Below are 18056 nucleotides of genomic sequence, written 5' to 3' on the forward strand. Positions count from 1 at the left end.
ATGAATTTCACAACGTGTTTGTGTTACTAGAATAGTCTCAGTGATGTACATTTCTTTTTGCTGATGTTGATTATTGATTCAATTATTTTTTATGTTTCTTGCAATTATCACATAAGGCCCAGCGAGGATTTGAACTTAGATCGCAGAAAATGATTAAATGATTATTATACTAAGGATCAACATGCACTTTTCACCAGGAAATCTACATAATCTTTCTTAAGCACTGTTCTTAAAACACAGGAAAAAGCCTCTGTTCTTTGATAAGTAGTTTATTACTAAATTTTCTGCAGGTCAATTTGGGCTAGGTGGCCTTGGTGATTTGTATTCATAAACATAACATACTTTCTTTAACACCTTTTTTTAGATACTTTGCATGTTTTGGGTAAGCTTGAAAAGCAACACGTAGCTGGCAGGATTTGAACCTGCGTGGGGACACCCCAATGGATTTCAAGTCCATCGCCTTAACCACTCGGCCACAACTACAACCTTTTTGTTGGTTGTTACAAGCTGGAGTTCAAAAATATTTTTTTTCTGGTTCACGATTGGCAGACTGCTTCTGATGTAATTTAATTTTGTCAGCTGCTGAATTAATGGAGGGCAATTTAGTAGCTAGCTTAGCTTTAAGGAAAATATAGACTTCTAAGGCATTTGGTCTTTGATCACTTGATTTAGAATCAATAGTTTTAATCATTACACCTTGACACCACAAGTGTCCATGTTCTCTATATCACTTTTCATGGACATGTAAGCAAATGACTGTCATTACAGATGAATTACAATCTTCCTTGGTCTCTCAATGCAGAATCATCACCATTGAAACTGTTCATTCAATTGTGACTGGTAGGTGTTTTCTGGTGTAAAGTTTGTTATCCGCCTTCCACAATTGTTGGTGCAATTCACTGTATTAAGGATGTTATAATTCAATGAATTTCACAATGGGTTTGTGTTACTAGAATAGTCTCAGTGATGTACATTTCTTTTTGCGGTTGTTGATTTTTGATTCAATTATTTTTTATGTTTCTTGCAATTATCACATAAGGCCCAGCGAGGATTTGAACTTAGATCGCAGAAAATGATTAAATGATTATTATACTAAGGATCAACATGCACTTTTCACCAGGAAATCTACATAATCTTTCTTAAGCACTGTTCTTAAAACACAGGAAAAAGCCTCTGTTCTTTGATAAGTAGTTTATTACTAAATTTTCTGCAGGTCAATTTGGGCTAGGTGGCCTTGGTGATTTATATTCATAAACATAACATACTTTCTTTAACACCTTTTTTTAGATACTTTGCATGTTTTGGGTAAGCTTGAAAAGCAACACGTAGCTGGCAGGATTTGAACCTGCGCGGGGACACCCCAATGGATTTCGAGTCCATCACCTTAACCACTCGGCCACAACTACAACCTTTTTGTTGGTTGTTACAAGCTGGAGTTCAAAAATATTTTTTTTCTGGTTCACGATTGGCAGACTGCTTCTGATGTAATTTAATTTTGTCAGCTGCTGAATTAATGGAGGCCAATTTAGTAGCTAGCTTAGCTTTAAGGAAAATATAGACTTCTAAGGCATTTGGTCTTTGATCACTTGATTTAGAATCAATAGTTTTAATCATTACACCTTGACACCACAAGTGTCCAGGTTCTCTATATCACTTTTCATGGACATGTAAGCAAATGACTGTCATTACAGATGAATTACAATCTTCCTTGGTCTCTGAATGCAGAATCATCACCATTGAAACTGTTCATTCAATTGTGACTGATAGGTGTTTTCTGGTGTAAAGTTTGTTATCCGCCTTCCACAATTGTTGGTGCAATTCACTGTATTAAGGATGTTATAATTCAATGAATTTCACAACGTGTTTGTGTTACTAGAATAGTCTCAGTGATGTACATTTCTTTTTGCTGATGTTGATTATTGATTCAATTATTTTTTATGTTTCTTGCAATTATCACATAAGGCCCAGCGAGGATTTGAACTTAGATCGCAGAAAATGATTAAATGATTATTATACTAAGGATCAACATGCACTTTTCACCAGGAAATCTACATAATCTTTCTTAAGCACTGTTCTTAAAACACAGGAAAAAGCCTCTGTTCTTTGATAAGTAGTTTATTACTAAATTTTCTGCAGGTCAATTTGGGCTAGGTGGCCTTGGTGATTTGTATTCATAAACATAACATACTTTCTTTAACACCTTTTTTTAGATACTTTGCATGTTTTGGGTAAGCTTGAAAAGCAACACGTAGCTGGCAGGATTTGAACCTGCGTGGGGACACCCCAATGGATTTCAAGTCCATCGCCTTAACCACTCGGCCACAACTACAACCTTTTTGTTGGTTGTTACAAGCTGGAGTTCAAAAATATTTTTTTTCTGGTTCACGATTGGCAGACTGCTTCTGATGTAATTTAATTTTGTCAGCTGCTGAATTAATGGAGGGCAATTTAGTAGCTAGCTTAGCTTTAAGGAAAATATAGACTTCTAAGGCATTTGGTCTTTGATCACTTGATTTAGAATCAATAGTTTTAATCATTACACCTTGACACCACAAGTGTCCATGTTCTCTATATCACTTTTCATGGACATGTAAGCAAATGACTGTCATTACAGATGAATTACAATCTTCCTTGGTCTCTCAATGCAGAATCATCACCATTGAAACTGTTCATTCAATTGTGACTGGTAGGTGTTTTCTGGTGTAAAGTTTGTTATCCGCCTTCCACAATTGTTGGTGCAATTCACTGTATTAAGGATGTTATAATTCAATGAATTTCACAATGGGTTTGTGTTACTAGAATAGTCTCAGTGATGTACATTTCTTTTTGCGGTTGTTGATTTTTGATTCAATTATTTTTTATGTTTCTTGCAATTATCACATAAGGCCCAGCGAGGATTTGAACTTAGATCGCAGAAAATGATTAAATGATTATTATACTAAGGATCAACATGCACTTTTCACCAGGAAATCTACATAATCTTTCTTAAGCACTGTTCTTAAAACACAGGAAAAAGCCTCTGTTCTTTGATAAGTAGTTTATTACTAAATTTTCTGCAGGTCAATTTGGGCTAGGTGGCCTTGGTGATTTATATTCATAAACATAACATACTTTCTTTAACACCTTTTTTTAGATACTTTGCATGTTTTGGGTAAGCTTGAAAAGCAACACGTAGCTGGCAGGATTTGAACCTGCGCGGGGACACCCCAATGGATTTCGAGTCCATCACCTTAACCACTCGGCCACAACTACAACCTTTTTGTTGGTTGTTACAAGCTGGAGTTCAAAAATATTTTTTTTCTGGTTCACGATTGGCAGACTGCTTCTGATGTAATTTAATTTTGTCAGCTGCTGAATTAATGGAGGGCAATTTAGTAGCTAGCTTAGCTTTAAGGAAAATATAGACTTCTAAGGCATTTGGTCTTTGATCACTTGATTTAGAATCAATAGTTTTAATCATTACACCTTGACACCACAAGTGTCCATGTTCTCTATATCACTTTTCATGGACATGTAAGCAAATGACTGTCATTACAGATGAATTACAATCTTCCTTGGTCTCTCAATGCAGAATCATCACCATTGAAACTGTTCATTCAATTGTGACTGGTAGGTGTTTTCTGGTGTAAAGTTTGTTATCCGCCTTCCACAATTGTTGGTGCAATTCACTGTATTAAGGATGTTATAATTCAATGAATTTCACAATGGGTTTGTGTTACTAGAATAGTCTCAGTGATGTACATTTCTTTTTGCGGTTGTTGATTTTTGATTCAATTATTTTTTATGTTTCTTGCAATTATCACATAAGGCCCAGCGAGGATTTGAACTTAGATCGCAGAAAATGATTAAATGATTATTATACTAAGGATCAACATGCACTTTTCACCAGGAAAACTACATAATCTTTCTTAAACACTGTTCTTAAAACGCAGGAAAAAGCCTATGTTCTTTGATAAGTAGCTTATTACTAAATGGTCTGCAGGTCAATTTGGGCTAGGTAGCTTTGGTGATTTGTATTCATAAACATAACATACTTTCTTTAACACCTTTTTTTTAGATACTTTGCATGTTTTGGGTAAGCTTGAAAAGCAACACGTAGCTGGCAGGATTTGAACCTGCGCGGGGACACCCCAATGGATTTCGAGTCCATCACCTTAACCACTCGGCCACAACTACAACCTTTTTGTTGGTTGTTACAAGCTGGAGTTCAAAAATATTTTTTTTCTGGTTCACGATTGGCAGACTGCTTCTGATGTAATTTAATTTTGTCAGCTGCTGAATTAATGGAGGGCAATTTAGTAGCTAGCTTAGCTTTAAGGAAAATATAGACTTCTAAGGCATTTGGTCTTTGATCACTTGATTTAGAATCAATAGTTTTAATCATTACACCTTGACACCACAAGTGTCCATGTTCTCTATATCACTTTTCATGGACATGTAAGCAAATGACTGTCATTACAGATGAATTACAATCTTCCTTGGTCTCTCAATGCAGAATCATCACCATTGAAACTGTTCATTCAATTGTGACTGATAGGTGTTTTCTGGTGTAAAGTTTGTTATCCGCCTTCCACAATTGTTGGTGCAATTCACTGTATTAAGGATGTTATAATTCAATGAATTTCACAACGTGTTTGTGTTACTAGAATAGTCTCAGTGATGTACATTTCTTTTTGCTGATGTTGATTATTGATTCAATTATTTTTTATGTTTCTTGCAATTATCACATAAGGCCCAGCGAGGATTTGAACTTAGATCGCAGAAAATGATTAAATGATTATTATACTAAGGATCAACATGCACTTTTCACCAGGAAATCTACATAATCTTTCTTAAGCACTGTTCTTAAAACACAGGAAAAAGCCTCTGTTCTTTGATAAGTAGTTTATTACTAAATTTTCTGCAGGTCAATTTGGGCTAGGTGGCCTTGGTGATTTGTATTCATAAACATAACATACTTTCTTTAACACCTTTTTTTAGATACTTTGCATGTTTTGGGTAAGCTTGAAAAGCAACACGTAGCTGGCAGGATTTGAACCTGCGCGGGGACACCCCAATGGATTTCGAGTCCATCACCTTAACCACTCGGCCACAACTACAACCTTTTTGTTGGTTGTTACAAGCTGGAGTTCAAAAATATTTTTTTTCTGGTTCACGATTGGCAGACTGCTTCTGATGTAATTTAATTTTGTCAGCTGCTGAATTAATGGAGGGCAATTTAGTAGCTAGCTTAGCTTTAAGGAAAATATAGACTTCTAAGGCATTTGGTCTTTGATCACTTGATTTAGAATCAATAGTTTTAATCATTACACCTTGACACCACAAGTGTCCATGTTCTCTATATCACTTTTCATGGACATGTAAGCAAATGACTGTCATTACAGATGAATTACAATCTTCCTTGGTCTCTCAATGCAGAATCATCACCATTGAAACTGTTCATTCAATTGTGACTGATAGGTGTTTTCTGGTGTAAAGTTTGTTATCCGCCTTCCACAATTGTTGGTGCAATTCACTGTATTAAGGATGTTATAATTCAATGAATTTCACAACGTGTTTGTGTTACTAGAATAGTCTCAGTGATGTACATTTCTTTTTGCTGATGTTGATTATTGATTCAATTATTTTTTATGTTTCTTGCAATTATCACATAAGGCCCAGCGAGGATTTGAACTTAGATCGCAGAAAATGATTAAATGATTATTATACTAAGGATCAACATGCACTTTTCACCAGGAAATCTACATAATCTTTCTTAAGCACTGTTCTTAAAACACAGGAAAAAGCCTCTGTTCTTTGATAAGTAGTTTATTACTAAATTTTCTGCAGGTCAATTTGGGCTAGGTGGCCTTGGTGATTTGTATTCATAAACATAACATACTTTCTTTAACACCTTTTTTTAGATACTTTGCATGTTTTGGGTAAGCTTGAAAAGCAACATGTAGCTGGCAGGATTTGAACCTGTGTGGGGACACCCCAATGGATTTCAAGTCCATCGCCTTAACCACTCGGCCACAACTACAACCTTTTTGTTGGTTGTTACAAGCTGGAGTTCAAAAATATTTTTTTTCTGGTTCACGATTGGCAGACTGCTTCTGATGTAATTTAATTTTGTCAGCTGCTGAATTAATGGAGGGCAATTTAGTAGCTAGCTTAGCTTTAAGGAAAATATAGACTTCTAAGGCATTTGGTCTTTGATCACTTGATTTAGAATCAATAGTTTTAATCATTACACCTTGACACCACAAGTGTCCATGTTCTCTATATCACTTTTCATGGACATGTAAGCAAATGACTGTCATTACAGATGAATTACAATCTTCCTTGGTCTCTCAATGCAGAATCATCACCATTGAAACTGTTCATTCAATTGTGACTGGTAGGTGTTTTCTGGTGTAAAGTTTGTTATCCGCCTTCCACAATTGTTGGTGCAATTCACTGTATTAAGGATGTTATAATTCAATGAATTTCACAATGGGTTTGTGTTACTAGAATAGTCTCAGTGATGTACATTTCTTTTTGCGGTTGTTGATTTTTGATTCAATTATTTTTTATGTTTCTTGCAATTATCACATAAGGCCCAGCGAGGATTTGAACTTAGATCGCAGAAAATGATTAAATGATTATTATACTAAGGATCAACATGCACTTTTCACCAGGAAAACTACATAATCTTTCTTAAACACTGTTCTTAAAACGCAGGAAAAAGCCTATGTTCTTTGATAAGTAGCTTATTACTAAATGGTCTGCAGGTCAATTTGGGCTAGGTAGCTTTGGTGATTTGTATTCATAAACATAACATACTTTCTTTAACACCTTTTTTTAGATACTTTGCATGTTTTGGGTAAGCTTGAAAAGCAACACGTAGCTGGCAGGATTTGAACCTGCGCGGGGACACCCCAATGGATTTCGAGTCCATCACCTTAACCACTCGGCCACAACTACAACCTTTTTGTTGGTTGTTACAAGCTGGAGTTCAAAAATATTTTTTTTCTGGTTCACGATTGGCAGACTGCTTCTGATGTAATTTAATTTTGTCAGCTGCTGAATTAATGGAGGGCAATTTAGTAGCTAGCTTAGCTTTAAGGAAAATATAGACTTCTAAGGCATTTGGTCTTTGATCACTTGATTTAGAATCAATAGTTTTAATCATTACACCTTGACACCACAAGTGTCCATGTTCTCTATATCACTTTTCATGGACATGTAAGCAAATGACTGTCATTACAGATGAATTACAATCTTCCTTGGTCTCTCAATGCAGAATCATCACCATTGAAACTGTTCATTCAATTGTGACTGATAGGTGTTTTCTGGTGTAAAGTTTGTTATCCGCCTTCCACAATTGTTGGTGCAATTCACTGTATTAAGGATGTTATAATTCAATGAATTTCACAACGTGTTTGTGTTACTAGAATAGTCTCAGTGATGTACATTTCTTTTTGCTGATGTTGATTATTGATTCAATTATTTTTTATGTTTCTTGCAATTATCACATAAGGCCCAGCGAGGATTTGAACTTAGATCGCAGAAAATGATTAAATGATTATTATACTAAGGATCAACATGCACTTTTCACCAGGAAATCTACATAATCTTTCTTAAGCACTGTTCTTAAAACACAGGAAAAAGCCTCTGTTCTTTGATAAGTAGTTTATTACTAAATTTTCTGCAGGTCAATTTGGGCTAGGTGGCCTTGGTGATTTGTATTCATAAACATAACATACTTTCTTTAACACCTTTTTTTAGATACTTTGCATGTTTTGGGTAAGCTTGAAAAGCAACACGTAGCTGGCAGGATTTGAACCTGCGCGGGGACACCCCAATGGATTTCGAGTCCATCACCTTAACCACTCGGCCACAACTACAACCTTTTTGTTGGTTGTTACAAGCTGGAGTTCAAAAATATTTTTTTTCTGGTTCACGATTGGCAGACTGCTTCTGATGTAATTTAATTTTGTCAGCTGCTGAATTAATGGAGGGCAATTTAGTAGCTAGCTTAGCTTTAAGGAAAATATAGACTTCTAAGGCATTTGGTCTTTGATCACTTGATTTAGAATCAATAGTTTTAATCATTACACCTTGACACCACAAGTGTCCATGTTCTCTATATCACTTTTCATGGACATGTAAGCAAATGACTGTCATTACAGATGAATTACAATCTTCCTTGGTCTCTCAATGCAGAATCATCACCATTGAAACTGTTCATTCAATTGTGACTGATAGGTGTTTTCTGGTGTAAAGTTTGTTATCCGCCTTCCACAATTGTTGGTGCAATTCACTGTATTAAGGATGTTATAATTCAATGAATTTCACAACGTGTTTGTGTTACTAGAATAGTCTCAGTGATGTACATTTCTTTTTGCTGATGTTGATTATTGATTCAATTATTTTTTATGTTTCTTGCAATTATCACATAAGGCCCAGCGAGGATTTGAACTTAGATCGCAGAAAATGATTAAATGATTATTATACTAAGGATCAACATGCACTTTTCACCAGGAAATCTACATAATCTTTCTTAAGCACTGTTCTTAAAACACAGGAAAAAGCCTCTGTTCTTTGATAAGTAGTTTATTACTAAATTTTCTGCAGGTCAATTTGGGCTAGGTGGCCTTGGTGATTTGTATTCATAAACATAACATACTTTCTTTAACACCTTTTTTTAGATACTTTGCATGTTTTGGGTAAGCTTGAAAAGCAACACGTAGCTGGCAGGATTTGAACCTGCGCGGGGACACCCCAATGGATTTCGAGTCCATCACCTTAACCACTCGGCCACAACTACAACCTTTTTGTTGGTTGTTACAAGCTGGAGTTCAAAAATATTTTTTTTCTGGTTCACGATTGGCAGACTGTTTCTGATGTAATTTAATTTTGTCAGCTGCTGAATTAATGGAGGGCAATTTAGTAGCTAGCTTAGCTTTAAGGAAAATATAGACTTCTAAGGCATTTGGTCTTTGATCACTTGATTTAGAATCAATAGTTTTAATCATTACACCTTGACACCACAAGTGTCCATGTTCTCTATATCACTTTTCATGGACATGTAAGCAAATGACTGTCATTACAGATGAATTACAATCTTCCTTGGTCTCTCAATGCAGAATCATCACCATTGAAACTGTTCATTCAATTGTGACTGATAGGTGTTTTCTGGTGTAAAGTTTGTTATCCGCCTTCCACAATTGTTGGTGCAATTCACTGTATTAAGGATGTTATAATTCAATGAATTTCACAACGTGTTTGTGTTACTAGAATAGTCTCAGTGATGTACATTTCTTTTTGCTGATGTTGATTATTGATTCAATTATTTTTTATGTTTCTTGCAATTATCACATAAGGCCCAGCGAGGATTTGAACTTAGATCGCAGAAAATGATTAAATGATTATTATACTAAGGATCAACATGCACTTTTCACCAGGAAATCTACATAATCTTTCTTAAGCACTGTTCTTAAAACACAGGAAAAAGCCTCTGTTCTTTGATAAGTAGTTTATTACTAAATTTTCTGCAGGTCAATTTGGGCTAGGTGGCCTTGGTGATTTGTATTCATAAACATAACATACTTTCTTTAACACCTTTTTTTAGATACTTTGCATGTTTTGGGTAAGCTTGAAAAGCAACATGTAGCTGGCAGGATTTGAACCTGCGCGGGGACACCCCAATGGATTTCAAGTCCATTGCCTTAACCACTCGGCCACAACTACAACCCTTTTATTGGTTGTTACATGCTGGAGTTCAAAAATATTTTTTTTCTGGTTCACGATTGGCAGACTGCTTCTGATGTAATTTAATTTTGTCAGCTGCTGAATTAATGGAGGCCAATTTAGTAGCTAGCTTAGCTTTAAGGAAAATATAGACTTCTAAGGCATTTGGTCTTTGATCACTTGATTTAGAATCAATAGTTTTAATCATTACACCTTGACACCACAAGTGTCCATGTTCTCTTTATCACTTTTCATGGACATGTAAGCAAATGACTGTCATTACAGATGAATTACAATCTTCCTTGGTCTCTCAATGCAGAATCATCACCATTGAAACTGTTCATTCAATTGTGACTGGTAGGTGTTTTCTGGTGTAAAGTTTGTTATCCGCCTTCCACAATTGTTGGTGCAATTCACTGTATTAAGGATGTTATAATTCAATGAATTTCACAACGTGTTTGTGTTACTAGAATAGTCTCAGTGATGTACATTTCTTTTTGCTGATGTTGATTATTGATTCAATTATTTTTTATGTTTCTTGCAATTATCACATAAGGCCCAGCGAGGATTTGAACTTAGATCGCAGAAAATGATTAAATGATTATTATACTAAGGATCAACATGCACTTTTCACCAGGAAATCTACATAATCTTTCTTAAGCACTGTTCTTAAAACACAGGAAAAAGCCTCTGTTCTTTGATAAGTAGTTTATTACTAAATTTTCTGCAGGTCAATTTGGGCTAGGTGGCCTTGGTGATTTGTATTCATAAACATAACATACTTTCCTTAACACCTTTTTTAGATACAGTGCATGTTTTGGGTAAGCTTGAAAAGCAACACGTAGCTGGCAGGATTTGAACCTGCGCGGGGACACCCCAATGGATTTCGAGTCCATCGCCTTAACCACTCGGCCACAACTACAACCTTTTTGTTGGTTGTTACAAGCTGGAGTTCAAAAATATTTTTTTTCTGGTTCACGATTGGCAGACTGCTTCTGATGTAATTTAATTTTGTCAGCTGCTGAATTAATGGAGGGCAATTTAGTAGCTAGCTTAGCTTTAAGGAAAATATAGACTTCTAAGGCATTTGGTCTTTGATCACTTGATTTAGAATCAATAGTTTTAATCATTACACCTTGACACCACAAGTGTCCATGTTCTCTATATCACTTTTCATGGACATGTAAGCAAATGACTGTCATTACAGATGAATTACAATCTTCCTTGGTCTCTCAATGCAGAATCATCACCATTGAAACTGTTCATTCAATTGTGACTGATAGGTGTTTTCTGGTGTAAAGTTTGTTATCCGCCTTCCACAATTGTTGGTGCAATTCACTGTATTAAGGATGTTATAATTCAATGAATTTCACAACGTGTTTGTGTTACTAGAATAGTCTCAGTGATGTACATTTCTTTTTGCTGATGTTGATTATTGATTCAATTATTTTTTATGTTTCTTGCAATTATCACATAAGGCCCAGCGAGGATTTGAACTTAGATCGCAGAAAATGATTAAATGATTATTATACTAAGGATCAACATGCACTTTTCACCAGGAAATCTACATAATCTTTCTTAAGCACTGTTCTTAAAACACAGGAAAAAGCCTCTGTTCTTTGATAAGTAGTTTATTACTAAATTTTCTGCAGGTCAATTTGGGCTAGGTGGCCTTGGTGATTTGTATTCATAAACATAACATACTTTCTTTAACACCTTTTTTTAGATACTTTGCATGTTTTGGGTAAGCTTGAAAAGCAACACGTAGCTGGCAGGATTTGAACCTGCGCGGGGACACCCCAATGGATTTCGAGTCCATCACCTTAACCACTCGGCCACAACTACAACCTTTTTGTTGGTTGTTACAAGCTGGAGTTCAAAAATATTTTTTTTCTGGTTCACGATTGGCAGACTGCTTCTGATGTAATTTAATTTTGTCAGCTGCTGAATTAATGGAGGGCAATTTAGTAGCTAGCTTAGCTTTAAGGAAAATATAGACTTCTAAGGCATTTGGTCTTTGATCACTTGATTTAGAATCAATAGTTTTAATCATTACACCTTGACACCACAAGTGTCCATGTTCTCTATATCACTTTTCATGGACATGTAAGCAAATGACTGTCATTACAGATGAATTACAATCTTCCTTGGTCTCTCAATGCAGAATCATCACCATTGAAACTGTTCATTCAATTGTGACTGATAGGTGTTTTCTGGTGTAAAGTTTGTTATCCGCCTTCCACAATTGTTGGTGCAATTCACTGTATTAAGGATGTTATAATTCAATGAATTTCACAACGTGTTTGTGTTACTAGAATAGTCTCAGTGATGTACATTTCTTTTTGCTGATGTTGATTATTGATTCAATTATTTTTTATGTTTCTTGCAATTATCACATAAGGCCCAGCGAGGATTTGAACTTAGATCGCAGAAAATGATTAAATGATTATTATACTAAGGATCAACATGCACTTTTCACCAGGAAATCTACATAATCTTTCTTAAGCACTGTTCTTAAAACACAGGAAAAAGCCTCTGTTCTTTGATAAGTAGTTTATTACTAAATTTTCTGCAGGTCAATTTGGGCTAGGTGGCCTTGGTGATTTGTATTCATAAACATAACATACTTTCTTTAACACCTTTTTTTAGATACTTTGCATGTTTTGGGTAAGCTTGAAAAGCAACATGTAGCTGGCAGGATTTGAACCTGCGTGGGGACACCCCAATGGATTTCAAGTCCATTGCCTTAACCACTCGGCCACAACTACAACCCTTTTGTTGGTTGTTACATGCTGGAGTTCAAAAATATTTTTTTTCTGGTTCACGATTGGCAGACTGCTTCTGATGTAATTTAATTTTGTCAGCTGCTGAATTAATGGAGGCCAATTTAGTAGCTAGCTTAGCTTTAAGGAAAATATAGACTTCTAAGGCATTTGGTCTTTGATCACTTGATTTAGAATCAATAGTTTTAATCATTACACCTTGACACCACAAGTGTCCATGTTCTCTTTATCACTTTTCATGGACATGTAAGCAAATGACTGTCATTACAGATGAATTACAATCTTCCTTGGTCTCTCAATGCAGAATCATCACCATTGAAACTGTTCATTCAATTGTGACTGGTAGGTGTTTTCTGGTGTAAAGTTTGTTATCCGCCTTCCACAATTGTTGGTGCAATTCACTGTATTAAGGATGTTATAATTCAATGAATTTCACAACGTGTTTGTGTTACTAGAATAGTCTCAGTGATGTACATTTCTTTTTGCTGATGTTGATTATTGATTCAATTATTTTTTATGTTTCTTGCAATTATCACATAAGGCCCAGCGAGGATTTGAACTTAGATCGCAGAAAATGATTAAATGATTATTATACTAAGGATCAACATGCACTTTTCACCAGGAAATCTACATAATCTTTCTTAAGCACTGTTCTTAAAACACAGGAAAAAGCCTCTGTTCTTTGATAAGTAGTTTATTACTAAATTTTCTGCAGGTCAATTTGGGCTAGGTGGCCTTGGTGATTTGTATTCATAAACATAACATACTTTCTTTAACACCTTTTTTAGATACAGTGCATGTTTTGGGTAAGCTTGAAAAGCAACACGTAGCTGGCAGGATTTGAACCTGCGCGGGGACACCCCAATGGATTTCGAGTCCATCGCCTTAACCACTCGGCCACAACTACAACCTTTTTGTTGGTTGTTACAAGCTGGAGTTCAAAAATATTTTTTTTCTGGTTCACGATTGGCAGACTGCTTCTGATGTAATTTAATTTTGTCAGCTGCTGAATTAATGGAGGGCAATTTAGTAGCTAGCTTAGCTTTAAGGAAAATATAGACTTCTAAGGCATTTGGTCTTTGATCACTTGATTTAGAATCAATAGTTTTAATCATTACACCTTGACACCACAAGTGTCCATGTTCTCTATATCACTTTTCATGGACATGTAAGCAAATGACTGTCATTACAGATGAATTACAATCTTCCTTGGTCTCTCAATGCAGAATCATCACCATTGAAACTGTTCATTCAATTGTGACTGGTAGGTGTTTTCTGGTGTTAAGTTTGTTATCCGCCTTCCACAATTGTTGGTGCAATTCACTGTATTAAGGATGTTATAATTCAATGAATTTCACAACGTGTTTGTGTTACTAGAATAGTCTCAGTGATGTACATTTCTTTTTGCTGATGTTGATTATTGATTCAATTATATTTTATGTTTCTTGCAATTATCACATAAGGCCCAGCGAGGATTTGAACTTAGATCGCAGAAAATGACTAAATGATTATTATACTAAGGATCAACATGCACTTTTCACCAGGAAAACTACATAATCTTTCTTAAACACTGTTCTTAAAACGCAGGAAAAAGCCTCTGTTCTTTGATAAGTAGCTTATTACTAAATGGTCTGCAAGTCAATTTGGGCTAGGTAGCTTTGGTGATTTGTATTCATAAACATAACATACTTTCTTTAACACCTTTTTTTAGATACTTTGCATGTTTTGGGTAAGCTTGAAAAGCAACACGTAGCTGGCAGAATTTGAACCTGCGCAGGGACACCCCAATGGATTTCGAGTCCATCGCCTTAACCACTCGGCCACAACTACAACTTTTTTGTTGGTTGTTACAAGCTGGAGTTCAAAAATATTTTTTTTCTGGTTCACGATTGGCAGACTGCTTCTGATGTAATTTAATTTTGTCAGCTGCTGAATTAATGGAGGGCAATTTAGTAGCTAGCTTAGCTTTAAGGAAAATGTAGACTTCTAAGGCATTTGGTCTTTGATCACTTGATTTAGAATCAATAGTTTTAATCATTACACCTTGACACCACAAGTGTCCATGTTCTCTATATCACTTTTCATGGACATGTAAGCAAATGACTGTCATTACAGATGAATTACAATCTTCCTTGGTCTCTCAATGCAGAATCATCACCATTGAAACTGTTCATTCAATTGTGACTGGTAGGTGTTTTCTGGTGTAAAGTTTGTTATCCGCCTTCCACAATTGTTGGTGCAATTCACTGTATTAAGGATGTTATAATTCAATGAATTTCACAACGTGTTTGTGTTACTAGAATAGTCTCAGTGATGTACATTTCTTTTTGCTGATGTTGATTATTGATTCAATTATTTTTTATGTTTCTTGCAATTATCACATAAGGCCCAGCGAGGATTTGAACTTAGATCGCAGAAAATGATTAAATGATTATTATACTAAGGATCAACATGCACTTTTCACCAGGAAATCTACATAATCTTTCTTAAGCACTGTTCTTAAAACACAGGAAAAAGCCTCTGTTCTTTGATAAGTAGTTTATTACTAAATTTTCTGCAGGTCAATTTGGGCTAGGTGGCCTTGGTGATTTGTATTCATAAACATAACATACTTTCTTTAACACCTTTTTTTAGATACTTTGCATGTTTTGGGTAAGCTTGAAAAGCAACACGTAGCTGGCAGGATTTGAACCTGCGCGGGGACACCCCAATGGATTTCGAGTCCATCACCTTAACCACTCGGCCACAACTACAACCTTTTTGTTGGTTGTTACAAGCTGGAGTTCAAAAATATTTTTTTTCTGGTTCACGATTGGCAGACTGCTTCTGATGTAATTTAATTTTGTCAGCTGCTGAATTAATGGAGGCCAATTTAGTAGCTAGCTTAGCTTTAAGGAAAATATAGACTTCTAAGGCATTTGGTCTTTGATCACTTGATTTAGAATCAATAGTTTTAATCATTACACCTTGACACCACAAGTGTCCATGTTCTCTTTATCACTTTTCATGGACATGTAAGCAAATGACTGTCATTACAGATGAATTACAATCTTCCTTGGTCTCTCAATGCAGAATCATCACCATTGAAACTGTTCATTCAATTGTGACTGGTAGGTGTTTTCTGGTGTAAAGTTTGTTATCCGCCTTCCACAATTGTTGGTGCAATTCACTGTATTAAGGATGTTATAATTCAATGAATTTCACAACGTGTTTGTGTTACTAGAATAGTCTCAGTGATGTACATTTCTTTTTGCTGATGTTGATTATTGATTCAATTATTTTTTATGTTTCTTGCAATTATCACATAAGGCCCAGCGAGGATTTGAACTTAGATCGCAGAAAATGATTAAATGATTATTATACTAAGGATCAACATGCACTTTTCACCAGGAAATCTACATAATCTTTCTTAAGCACTGTTCTTAAAACACAGGAAAAAGCCTCTGTTCTTTGATAAGTAGTTTATTACTAAATTTTCTGCAGGTCAATTTGGGCTAGGTGGCCTTGGTGATTTGTATTCATAAACATAACATACTTTCTTTAACACCTTTTTTAGATACAGTGCATGTTTTGGGTAAGCTTGAAAAGCAACACGTAGCTGGCAGGATTTGAACCTGCGCGGGGACACCCCAATGGATTTCGAGTCCATCGCCTTAACCACTCGGCCACAACTACAACCTTTTTGTTGGTTGTTACAAGCTGGAGTTCAAAAATATTTTTTTTCTGGTTCACGATTGGCAGACTGCTTCTGATGTAATTTAATTTTGTCAGCTGCTGAATTAATGGAGGGCAATTTAGTAGCTAGCTTAGCTTTAAGGAAAATATAGACTTCTAAGGCATTTGGTCTTTGATCACTTGATTTAGAATCAATAGTTTTAATCATTACACCTTGACACCACAAGTGTCCATGTTCTCTATATCACTTTTCATGGACATGTAAGCAAATGACTGTCATTACAGATGAATTACAATCTTCCTTGGTCTCTCAATGCAGAATCATCACCATTGAAACTGTTCATTCAATTGTGACTGATAGGTGTTTTCTGGTGTAAAGTTTGTTATCCGCCTTCCACAATTGTTGGTGCAATTCACTGTATTAAGGATGTTATAATTCAATGAATTTCACAACGTGTTTGTGTTACTAGAATAGTCTCAGTGATGTACATTTCTTTTTGCTGATGTTGATTATTGATTCAATTATTTTTTATGTTTCTTGCAATTATCACATAAGGCCCAGCGAGGATTTGAACTTAGATCGCAGAAAATGATTAAATGATTATTATACTAAGGATCAACATGCACTTTTCACCAGGAAATCTACATAATCTTTCTTAAGCACTGTTCTTAAAACACAGGAAAAAGCCTCTGTTCTTTGATAAGTAGTTTATTACTAAATTTTCTGCAGGTCAATTTGGGCTAGGTGGCCTTGGTGATTTGTATTCATAAACATAACATACTTTCTTTAACACCTTTTTTTAGATACTTTGCATGTTTTGGGTAAGCTTGAAAAGCAACACGTAGCTGGCAGGATTTGAACCTGCGCGGGGACACCCCAATGGATTTCGAGTCCATCACCTTAACCACTCGGCCACAACTACAACCTTTTTGTTGGTTGTTACAAGCTGGAGTTCAAAAATATTTTTTTTCTGGTTCACGATTGGCAGACTGCTTCTGATGTAATTTAATTTTGTCAGCTGCTGAATTAATGGAGGGCAATTTAGTAGCTAGCTTAGCTTTAAGGAAAATATAGACTTCTAAGGCATTTGGTCTTTGATCACTTGATTTAGAATCAATAGTTTTAATCATTACACCTTGACACCACAAGTGTCCATGTTCTCTATATCACTTTTCATGGACATGTAAGCAAATGACTGTCATTACAGATGAATTACAATCTTCCTTGGTCTCTCAATGCAGAATCATCACCATTGAAACTGTTCATTCAATTGTGACTGATAGGTGTTTTCTGGTGTAAAGTTTGTTATCCGCCTTCCACAATTGTTGGTGCAATTCACTGTATTAAGGATGTTATAATTCAATGAATTTCACAACGTGTTTGTGTTACTAGAATAGTCTCAGTGATGTACATTTCTTTTTGCTGATGTTGATTATTGATTCAATTATTTTTTATGTTTCTTGCAATTATCACATAAGGCCCAGCGAGGATTTGAACTTAGATCGCAGAAAATGATTAAATGATTATTATACTAAGGATCAACATGCACTTTTCACCAGGAAATCTACATAATCTTTCTTAAGCACTGTTCTTAAAACACAGGAAAAAGCCTCTGTTCTTTGATAAGTAGTTTATTACTAAATTTTCTGCAGGTCAATTTGGGCTAGGTGGCCTTGGTGATTTGTATTCATAAACATAACATACTTTCTTTAACACCTTTTTTTAGATACTTTGCATGTTTTGGGTAAGCTTGAAAAGCAACATGTAGCTGGCAGGATTTGAACCTGCGCGGGGACACCCCAATGGATTTCAAGTCCATTGCCTTAACCACTCGGCCACAACTACAACCCTTTTGTTGGTTGTTACATGCTGGAGTTCAAAAA

General features: G+C 35.5%; 20 non-coding genes across 20 annotated transcripts; all 20 read right to left on the reverse strand.

Moving 5' to 3' along the window:
- Positions 1-401: 401 nt before the first annotated feature.
- Positions 402-483, reverse strand: TRNAS-UGA (transfer RNA serine (anticodon UGA)). Its single transcript has one exon. It is a non-coding gene; the product is annotated as a tRNA-Ser (tRNA).
- Positions 484-1324: 841 nt separating this feature from the next.
- On the reverse strand, positions 1325-1406 carry TRNAS-CGA (transfer RNA serine (anticodon CGA)). Its single transcript has one exon. It is a non-coding gene; the product is annotated as a tRNA-Ser (tRNA).
- Positions 1407-2247: 841 nt separating this feature from the next.
- On the reverse strand, positions 2248-2329 carry TRNAS-UGA (transfer RNA serine (anticodon UGA)). The gene has a single exon. It is a non-coding gene; the product is annotated as a tRNA-Ser (tRNA).
- Positions 2330-3170: 841 nt separating this feature from the next.
- Positions 3171-3252, reverse strand: TRNAS-CGA (transfer RNA serine (anticodon CGA)). The gene has a single exon. It is a non-coding gene; the product is annotated as a tRNA-Ser (tRNA).
- Positions 3253-4094: 842 nt separating this feature from the next.
- TRNAS-CGA (transfer RNA serine (anticodon CGA)) lies at positions 4095-4176 on the reverse strand. Its single transcript has one exon. It is a non-coding gene; the product is annotated as a tRNA-Ser (tRNA).
- An 841-nt stretch (positions 4177-5017) lies between these two features.
- Positions 5018-5099, reverse strand: TRNAS-CGA (transfer RNA serine (anticodon CGA)). The gene has a single exon. It is a non-coding gene; the product is annotated as a tRNA-Ser (tRNA).
- Positions 5100-5940: 841 nt separating this feature from the next.
- Positions 5941-6022, reverse strand: TRNAS-UGA (transfer RNA serine (anticodon UGA)). The gene has a single exon. It is a non-coding gene; the product is annotated as a tRNA-Ser (tRNA).
- Positions 6023-6863: 841 nt separating this feature from the next.
- On the reverse strand, positions 6864-6945 carry TRNAS-CGA (transfer RNA serine (anticodon CGA)). The gene has a single exon. It is a non-coding gene; the product is annotated as a tRNA-Ser (tRNA).
- Positions 6946-7786: 841 nt separating this feature from the next.
- On the reverse strand, positions 7787-7868 carry TRNAS-CGA (transfer RNA serine (anticodon CGA)). The gene has a single exon. It is a non-coding gene; the product is annotated as a tRNA-Ser (tRNA).
- Positions 7869-8709: 841 nt separating this feature from the next.
- Positions 8710-8791, reverse strand: TRNAS-CGA (transfer RNA serine (anticodon CGA)). Its single transcript has one exon. It is a non-coding gene; the product is annotated as a tRNA-Ser (tRNA).
- Positions 8792-9632: 841 nt separating this feature from the next.
- Positions 9633-9714, reverse strand: TRNAS-UGA (transfer RNA serine (anticodon UGA)). Its single transcript has one exon. It is a non-coding gene; the product is annotated as a tRNA-Ser (tRNA).
- An 840-nt stretch (positions 9715-10554) lies between these two features.
- TRNAS-CGA (transfer RNA serine (anticodon CGA)) lies at positions 10555-10636 on the reverse strand. Its single transcript has one exon. It is a non-coding gene; the product is annotated as a tRNA-Ser (tRNA).
- An 841-nt stretch (positions 10637-11477) lies between these two features.
- On the reverse strand, positions 11478-11559 carry TRNAS-CGA (transfer RNA serine (anticodon CGA)). The gene has a single exon. It is a non-coding gene; the product is annotated as a tRNA-Ser (tRNA).
- Positions 11560-12400: 841 nt separating this feature from the next.
- Positions 12401-12482, reverse strand: TRNAS-UGA (transfer RNA serine (anticodon UGA)). The gene has a single exon. It is a non-coding gene; the product is annotated as a tRNA-Ser (tRNA).
- Positions 12483-13322: 840 nt separating this feature from the next.
- TRNAS-CGA (transfer RNA serine (anticodon CGA)) lies at positions 13323-13404 on the reverse strand. Its single transcript has one exon. It is a non-coding gene; the product is annotated as a tRNA-Ser (tRNA).
- Positions 13405-14245: 841 nt separating this feature from the next.
- TRNAS-CGA (transfer RNA serine (anticodon CGA)) lies at positions 14246-14327 on the reverse strand. The gene has a single exon. It is a non-coding gene; the product is annotated as a tRNA-Ser (tRNA).
- An 841-nt stretch (positions 14328-15168) lies between these two features.
- On the reverse strand, positions 15169-15250 carry TRNAS-CGA (transfer RNA serine (anticodon CGA)). The gene has a single exon. It is a non-coding gene; the product is annotated as a tRNA-Ser (tRNA).
- An 840-nt stretch (positions 15251-16090) lies between these two features.
- Positions 16091-16172, reverse strand: TRNAS-CGA (transfer RNA serine (anticodon CGA)). The gene has a single exon. It is a non-coding gene; the product is annotated as a tRNA-Ser (tRNA).
- An 841-nt stretch (positions 16173-17013) lies between these two features.
- TRNAS-CGA (transfer RNA serine (anticodon CGA)) lies at positions 17014-17095 on the reverse strand. The gene has a single exon. It is a non-coding gene; the product is annotated as a tRNA-Ser (tRNA).
- An 841-nt stretch (positions 17096-17936) lies between these two features.
- On the reverse strand, positions 17937-18018 carry TRNAS-UGA (transfer RNA serine (anticodon UGA)). Its single transcript has one exon. It is a non-coding gene; the product is annotated as a tRNA-Ser (tRNA).
- Positions 18019-18056: the final 38 nt, after the last annotated feature.

The sequence above is a fragment of the Mixophyes fleayi genome, chromosome 10 (genome assembly GCF_038048845.1).
Source record: "Mixophyes fleayi isolate aMixFle1 chromosome 10, aMixFle1.hap1, whole genome shotgun sequence".
In the NCBI taxonomy this organism is placed as follows: Eukaryota; Metazoa; Chordata; class Amphibia; order Anura; family Limnodynastidae; genus Mixophyes; species Mixophyes fleayi.